Raw genomic sequence first — 9,287 nt, 5'->3', positions numbered from 1 at the left:
GGGTCTTGTTTTTTTAACCACTTAGTCTTTATCTTTGACATGGAGCATACGATAGGAGCATTTAGTCCATTTACATTTAAAGAAATTATTGATAAGTATATACTTGTTACCATTTTGTTCATTGTTTCTGGTTATTTTTGTAGTTTCGCTATCTTCTTCTCTTGCTCTCTACTCTTGTGATTTGACGAATTTCTTTAATGATATTCTGATTCCTTTTTTGTTTTTAAAAATATTTTATTTATTTATTTGACAGAGAGTGAGAAAGAGAGCACACAGCAGGGGGAGCAGCAGGCAGAGGGAGAAGCAGGTTCCCCGCAGAGCAGGGAGCCCGATGTGGGGCTCGATCCCAGGACCCTGGGATCATGACTTGAGCCAAAGGCAGATGCTTAACCAACTGAGCCACCCAGGCAGCCCTATTTTTTGTTTATCTTATATAGGTTTTAGTTTGTGGTTACCATGAGGTTCATATATAAGATTCTATAGATAGTGATCTATTTTAAGTTGCTTAAGTTCAAATACATTCTAAAAGCACTAGATTTTTACTCCCCTCCCCACAATTTATAAATTTGATGTCATATTTTACATTTTTTATTTTGTGTATACCTTAACTAATTTTTTTTTGCAGTTTTATACCTTTCTTTGACAAATCAGTGATGAGTTTTCATCCACATTAACTGTCTGTACATTTTTGAAGGTGGTGACAGGTACACAGGTAACCAATGTATAGAGCTTGTTTGATGAATCTTCATCCTTGCTATGTTTTCCGGACAACTGTACGAATGCGGTATGGAACATTCCTTATTCCTCTGGCCCAGACAGCTTTGTTGAGCCTGGTGTCAATGCACACATCTGGAGTTCCCACCTCCTTCAGAGCAAATTTCTGGATCTCTTTGAGTGCCCAACGGGCACACTTCTTGAAACTCACTCTCTGTCTGTGCTTGTGAATGTGGATGGTGTATTCTCTGGTCCCTACCTCACTGACGGTAGAAAGGCCCTTCTTCCTACCACCCTTCTTTGTGGGAGCCGTTCTGCCAGGCCCTGGATGGAAAGGAAGAGTGGGAGGTATTGTGGGAGAGAGAAAGCAGCATCACCTCCTTAACTAATTTTATAGATATAGCGGCGTTTACTGCTTTCGTCTTTTAACCTTCACAGAAGCTTTACAAGTGATTGAACCACTACCTTTGCTATATGTTTGCTTTTACCAATGGAATGTTTTCTTTCATGATTTTCCTCTACTTACGGCTTTTTTTTTTTCCCACTTAAGTCAGTAAGGATGGCTTAGTTGTGATAAATTCCTCCAACTTTTGTTTGCCTGGGAAACTCTTTATCTCTCCTTCAATTCTGAATAATAACCTTGCCAGGCAGAGTATTCTTGGCTGGAAGTGTTTTTCCCTTCCGCACTTTTGACTATATCATGCCACTCCTTTCTAGCCTGCAGACTTTCTGCTGAAAAATCAGCTGATAGCCTTATAGGTGTTCCTCGATCATAACTAGTTGCTTCATTTTCTTTATTTCTTTGAACAGATTTTAACTTATTCATTGTTGTCTTCAATATTTATATGCAAAATTTTGGTGATCCATATGTAATTCGTGTAAAATAAAAAATTTACATTGCTTACTATCCATATGCTTTAATTGGTGTACAGTAGCTTAATTATATAAAAACAAAGCTCAAAGAAAAAAGAGAAGTTAATATATTCCTCATTTTTAACTATTGAACCTAAATTGCATTTTAGCATTTATTGCAAATATCAATCTCTGTTAAGTGTTAGCCTAACAGACTTCTTAAAGTTCTGGCTTTGTAAACAAAGTGATGAGAAAAGATTCCTTGGTTTGTATATATATTAATCAACCTATTTGCATAAGATCGAAGCCTACAGAAATTTTCTTACAGTGATTAACGGAAAGAAAAGGATTAACATTAGAATACACTCTGTAATTTATTTATTACCTAAAAATCAGAATTTCTGAGAACACACATTGAACTGTACAACCCAAAAGAAATAACTTGTCTTACAATTTTCAGAAGAGTAGGAAGAAAAGATTAAATTATTTCTTAATAAGAAGAAAATATCTATCTATTTATTTATTTATTTTTGAGCGAGAGCGAGCACATGAGCGGGGGCAAAGGGAGGGGCTGAGAGAGACAGAGAATACCAAACGGGTTCCATGCCCAGGGCAGAGGCTGACATAGGGCTAGATCTTAGGACCCTGAGGTCATGACCTGAGTTGAAATCAAGAATCAGACGCTTAACCAACTGAGCCACCCAGGGACTCCAAGAAGAAAATGGTTTCAATAAAATATTTTGGTAGATGCAGACATCCTCCCTCAAGTTTTTCTTGAAGTAAAAATAATTAAAATAACGTGAGCAAAACAATACGGCAAACAAACATCAGCAAATAATTGTGGAAGATGCATAAATCAAATTGTGGAAAAATTTGAGAAACAAGTGTTAGAACGAATTACACTGTGGAAGGCTTAAAATACAGTTGGAGGAAAAAATGTTTCTATAATGTCTAGGTTTCTGTTGGATTCCAGTTTAATTAAATGCTAAAAGGAATTTTGAGTTTCACTTAAGCAGTGGCGATCAATCAACAGAGGTCATGCTGCCTGCCTCTCTGGAATATTCCGGAAAAGGGGGGGGTGCATTTTTGATCAACAGTGATTGGGGGCCACTTGCTGGCATGTGATGGGTGGAGGCCAGGGATGCTAGAAGTCTGCTATGTGTGGAATGGTTTTGTACAATGAAGAGCCGTCCCTTGTCCCACACAACTTCCAAAGGTCTTATTGGACATTCGTGCAAGTGAAAGCATGCTATTGCCTAGAACCTAAACTGTTTTACATATACGTTCAAAATATTGTTTGCACGCCTTTCATGTACACTGCATTTTTGGAGAACGTAACCAGTGTACAAATTGAGGGAAAACTGTACTTTGTTTGCTAAGAGCCAGTAAGCAACAACTCTTGGTCATTCATCATTCATGAGCTGATTGTCTCTAACTCACTTGGCAGCAAAATCTGACCTGAATTGATTTGAGGCTATTTGGAAAATTATGTCACTCATGGCAACACCTTTATCAGTCAACAGTTGTAACTGTCACATTCAAATGTCAACATAAAGAAATTGCGTTGACCCTCCCTATTCAAGATGTCCCGCTTTGAGGGGACCAGTAGCACTGCAATTACTTGCGAACTTACTAGAAATGCTCCATTCTTGACCTGTGAAATCAGAATCCATATTTTAACAAGAACCACGGGTGACTTGTATGCACATCAAAATTTGAGGAGCAATTATGTAGACAATAATTAGATGGAAATCTGTCTTAAATAAAAATGTGTTCATTACAGGTAATACTACCAACAGTGGATCCTTTTATTTATGTCTTCTAGTGTGGTTTGTCTGAGAATTTTACATATTGAGAGATAGTCTATTTTATGATAACTTACTTTTTCTTACTTCCCCCTTGTTGCCAATACATTACATGGAGTTTTTGAAACTATAAATTAATTCCATTTCAAGCTAATAAAGGGAATGTTACCACAATACAAAAGGTGTGTTGGTCTGACAGGGCTGAGAGCTACTGAATAATGGGAAGATGTACTAACAGAGAAAAATATATTCCCAACATATACGAATTCCATAACAAAAACAATGTTTTATGGAAAAATGGTGTCAACGTCACTATTGATGGAAGAACTGCTTTGTCTGGAATAAAATTTGGAGTCTGGGATAAGGATACAGAAATCGCTTCAGGGGCGCCTGGGTAGCGCAGTGGTTAAGCATCTGCCTTCGGCTCGGAGCGTGATCCCAGCGTTCTGGGTTCGAGTCCCACATCAGGCTCCTCCACTGGGAGCCTGCTTCTTCCTCTCCCACTCCCCCTGCTTGTGTTCCCTCTCTCGCTGGCTGTCTCTCTGTCAAATAAATAAATAAAATCTTTAAAAAAAAAAAAAAAGAAATTGCTTCAAAAATAAGTTTACTCACTGTGTCATTCAGAGGTAAGAAGCTCTTGCAGCAAAGGAAGTGAAGCCAGAAATGTAAAAATTGCTACGAGATGTCGCTGGTAGAGGCGATAGGACAAAACCAGATCTTTAAACTATTGTAAACTATTCGCTGTTCTTGGTAGAGATGGTGAGTGATGTTGGAAACATTGTGTATCATGGACAAGGTCTCCAATTTTATCATGGCTGAGTACCTTGCAGAACTGTCCAATTTAAAGGAATTACATGTTCTTGTTTTTAAAAACACTAGTGTTCCACATTCTGTCTTTTCTCGGATAACAAGTGCCTAGCAATTCTGTGATAGGACAGCAGAATTTTAAAATACCCTTTGCCTTCAAAATAAAAGTGTTGCTTTGATTGCAAGGCAGTTTCTGCTTTTGAAGGGAAGTTGGTCTGCGCGTTATGATGACGCACCTTTGCACGTTCTTCCTTCCTGACTGATTGGCTTGAGAAAAACATGTCACCTGTAAAAATGCTCGTATCTGCCCACTTCAAAAAACTTGGAGGTAGACATTACTAATTCATTTTATAAATCTTGCCCCAAATGACTGTCAATTGGGTTTTGGATCTCCTTGCTAAATACAATTGTCAAAACTGTAAAAACTGTAAAAACTATCGTCTAACAGCAAGGAAATACTGTTCCTTAAGATAATGAATGAATGGGTGAGAGTAGGAAAAGGCTTTTAAAGTGTTCTTTTACTGCAGTCTATTTAATTCTGTTTTAATTCAGGTCCCCCGATGCCTAATCCACAATTCTAAAACTCAAAAAACTCTGAAAACCAAGTTTTGTTCATAACTCACTTGACAGCAAAACCTGACCTGCATTGATTTAAGGCTATTAATCGTCTTTATATTTCCATACATTGTGCTTATTACATCTTTTGCTGCACAACCATAAGGTGTTCAGTTAGGGGGCGCTATCCCAGGTCTTGCTGGAGGTACAATATGTGTCAATGCTATGCTATATGAATTTTCCAAAATTTGTAAAATTCTGAATATCCTAATTTTCTCTGGTCCTAAGGGTTTCGGAGGCTATGGGCCTGTGCAAATTCCCAGCAGTGGACAGGAGATGAGTAAAGAATTGGAAAGTATTTTTGATGTTATGCAGGGGTCTTTTTCATTGTATTTTTATATTAAGGATCTATAATTCCAAAATTTGTTCCCTGATTTTTTGTTGTTACAAGGATAGTGCAGTTACATCTTTGGGCAGAGGGTCTGTAAGTCAAAGTTAAAACGTAAACCAAATAAATTGTCCTAATAAAGAAACCATTCATTCTTTCATTCATTTATTCCACTTTGTCCTTACAGGGAAGTTCTGATTCCTGGGAACACTCTGAGCTCCACTGAAGCTGCGAGCTAAGAGGTTTTTGAGAGCTGCTTTTGCTCTATCTGGGGTGTGAGCGTAGGGGTGTCTTGACTGGCTTTACAAACTAGCCGAAGGCACGAGTTTGAAAGTGCACATTTGATTCAAGAGACTGTACAAGTGTGAGAACCTATACCAGCAACGATTTAGAGTGTCCGTCCATCCATAGGACTGCATTTCTCCTAGAAAATGAAAAATGATGCAGGGAGATGAAAACGTTTTCCAAACCTCTTAGCTGTTAGTAAATGTTTGCCAAGAAAACACTTCTATAATTCTCTGGAGGTTCTAAAAGATTAGAAGGCACATGGGCAGGGTTCCAAGTGGCTTTCACCCTGGGAAGTTTTGCCTTTCTTACTATCATTAAAGAAACCTTTTATAACAAGTCCTTCTATTTCTATTCCAAGCAAAAACATTTGCTGGTATGACAAACATAACTTTCTAAATCTAAACTGAACAAGGAAAGTTACAAAACCAAACAAGAGAATGCTAATTATAATGGAGTAGAAGGGAGTCTGAAACTAGATGATTCTGAGACTAAAGGTGTCATATCTGGGGGCGCCTGGGTGGCACAGTCGTTAAGCGTCTGCCTTCGGCTCAGGGCGTGATCCCCGCATTCTGGGATCGAGCCCCACATCAGGCTTCTCCACTAGGAGCCTGCTTCTTCCTCTCCCACTCCCCCTGCCTGTGTTCCCTCTCTTGCTGGCTGTCTCTCTCTGTCAAATAAATAAATAAAATCTTAAAAAAAAAAATAAAGGTGTTATATCTGATTTCAACCAGCACTGCAGTTAGGAACTAAAATGCTGAATTGGTTGTATGTCTATTTAGGTGAAGGCTGAGTCAAAAACTTGATAAGAAAGAAATCTGTCTGTAATTTTGAAATGGGAATATGTACGATACAGGAACTGGTCTAAAGATGGTAGAGCTAAGTTCTACAGGGCAAGATTGCAAGAGCTCAGACTTACATTCCACAAACACATAGAACATTTGCCTCACTGAAGATAAAAAGTGCAACTAATTGGCCCCATTGATGTCTTCACTAATTCACCTGCCCCCATGAACTTTTTATCATTAGGGAATCATAACGGATAACCCTGCCAAATGAGGCTCATCCTGAATATTTGGTTTTCCTGAATACTGGCTTCTTTCCTATCTATACCAAGATACAGAATCCGACCACTTCCAACACCTCCACGACTTTCGCTCGAGTCCACCCTTGCTTGGACGGTTGCTTTGTCTTCAAGCTTCTACCCTCACCCCCTTGCAGTCTATTCTCATACAGCAGTCAGTGTGGTCCTTCCGAAACAAAAGTCCGATTATGTCATTCTTTGGCCCGAAGCTTTCCATATCAATGACATTAAATTCAAACTTCTTCCTTTTAGGAACTTGCTCCCTATCGCCCCTCTTGATTCTAGTCTCTGTTACCTTTCTCCTTGCTCACACCACTCTATTCACCTTTGCCCCCTTACCCTTCCCTGAAAACACCAAACACACTTCCACCTCGTGGCCTTTGTACCTCCCAGGCCCTCTGCCTAGATGATCTTTCCTCAGGCATCTGCAAGGCTTTGCTCCTTTGTTCTGCTCCAATGTCACCTTATCACAGGAGCCTTCCCTGTCCATCTCCCCCAACCCCAGAGCGGAAGCTTTTTCCTCTGCCCTGCTTTATAGTCCTCCATTGTACCCAGGATCTCCTCTATATTTCAGGCCTGTCTTCCTACGGAAAAGCAGAGGCTTCTGTTCTGTTCATGCCATATCCCCAGCTCCAATAACAGTACCTGCAGTATGGTGGGTTTTCAGGAGGAATGAGTGAATAAATACTTGTATTTGATGTTAAGTCTAACAGTCAAAAATACACGAGTATGTTTGGATAAAATTGCTTTGAAGAAAAAAAAGGTTGTTTTTCTTTATTATGTGTTCCTAGAGCCATTACTTTCTTGGGATTATTCTTTACTGTGCAATTTATGGATTTTTTTGGAAACTGAGTACAGTTGCTTTTATAGTTACTCCAATACAATTGTAGCAATCAATTGACATATACTTGGACTGTTCTAAACAAATATTCACTCTTTTATTTTGTATGTTTTCTTATTTAGTAATCACGCTACCTTATACATATATGCAAATCCATGAAAACGAGTACAATTTTATTTATTTATTTATTTATTTATTTATTTATTTATTTATTTTTGAGGATTTTATTTGGTTTTTTTGAGAGAGACAGAGATAGCGACAGAGAGAACAAGAGAGAGCACAGGTGGGGCGGAGAGGGAGAAGCATGTTCCCCGCTGAGCAGGGAGACCGACGTGGGGCTCGTTCCCAGGATCCTGGGATCATGACTTGAGCTGAAGGCAGATACTTAATCGACTGAGCCACCCAGGCGCCCAAAAATGAGTACAATTTTAAACAGCAAGTAAACATTGAAAATATAGAGATATTTTAAATAAGTTATTAGGTCTATTTAATGACTGTTGGATAAGAAAACACTTCAAAGGGATGGCTAAGGGCAACTGAGAAGATTCATCTCAGGTGTTTCAGTTGGGGCTGGAGGTGTCAAGTGTGGCCCGTTTTAAAGAGTCATGTGCTGGACAGTCCATAAGCTGAACATTGTTAGGAGAAATTATATAGACTATGAATGGTCCACAGAAAGCTAAAATGAAAATACAGAGACACAGAGCTTTCACATACCTTGGCAATATGTACTCTGCTCCTCATTCTCTCTCGAGATTTTTGGTGCAAGCCACGGTCATGCATTTTTAAAAACTGTAAGTCTTGATAACCACACTGTTCTTATCTTTCTGTCACTGTTATGATGGCTGAGTTGATTTATGTCAGCACGTGATCTAGGATAAAATCCCTTCCTCTGTACTTTGTGTCTTAAGCATAGCTATGTGCTGTGGTTAGTTAATGAGCATTAATAATTAAATGTTTATAAATGAAGTGAATGATTGCTAATCAGGGGACTATCAGGTGGACCCAAAGACACAGAAATCACACAGGTTATGTCAGGGAGGCAAACACTGGGGGCAAACAATGAATTCAGACTCTTGTTATCTGAAGGAAAAGAGCACCGGGGGCTCACAGACTTAAGGCAAGGCTGGGAACAGCAAGCACTAAGGAAGTGCAGAAGGTTAAACACACAAAAAATCAGGAAGTAGGAAACTGTCTCTCACTGGGTCACCCTGGTCAGGGCAAAGCTGTTGCTGGGGCTGCTTCTGCCTCTGCTCAGTGAGTCCCACCCCAAACATCATCTGCTCCCTCATTCCTTGAGATTCGCTCTACTTGGCCTTTGGGGTAAATGGGGTGGTGGTGGGAATACAGAGGAAGGATCTGCCCTTTGCCTTGGAGACTGCTAAGACGATATACATTTGGGGAGGGGTGCTCTATAAGAAATGGAACTACCAGGGGTGCCTGGGTGGCTCAGTCAGTTAAGGGCCTGACACTTGATTTCAGCTCAGGTCATGATCTCTAGGTTGTGACATCAAGCCCTGCATCAAGCTCCGTGCTGGGTGTGGAGCCTGCTTGAGATTCTCTCTGCCTTACCTCCCTCCCTCTCTGAAGAAAAAAGAAAAAAGAGACAAAGTGGAACTGTTAACAAAAGATGATAGATGCTGGTCCTCCCAAACTGACCTAGATGATTTGGACAGCAGTGCACATATTAAAAAATACCATGAGGGAAATCTGGGGGAGCACATCGGTGTGCAAATTTTATAGAGCAATCTATAAATAATATGTGTATTAGTATTCATTATATTTTATAAAGTATTCTATAAGTAATGTGTACGTATATATAAATAATACGTTTCCATTGAAAACATTAATGCAAATTAACAAAAAGAGCAATAATATTACACTAAAAACCAGGCAATGGACATTAATATATCATTCTCAGTCAATAGCACAAATAGTAAACATGAAAAAATAGTGTTC

General features: G+C 39.3%; 1 pseudogene; it reads right to left on the bottom strand.

Moving 5' to 3' along the window:
- Positions 1-627: 627 nt before the first annotated feature.
- Positions 628-1,051, bottom strand: LOC123786438 (large ribosomal subunit protein eL31 pseudogene; annotated as a pseudogene).
- Positions 1,052-9,287: the final 8,236 nt, after the last annotated feature.

The sequence above is a fragment of the Ursus americanus genome, chromosome 4 (genome assembly GCF_024610735.1).
Source record: "Ursus americanus isolate L20-20 chromosome 4, mUrsAme1.1.p, whole genome shotgun sequence".
NCBI lineage: Eukaryota > Metazoa > Chordata > Mammalia > Carnivora > Ursidae > Ursus > Ursus americanus.
This window is presented reverse-complemented; position numbering and strand designations above follow the sequence as displayed.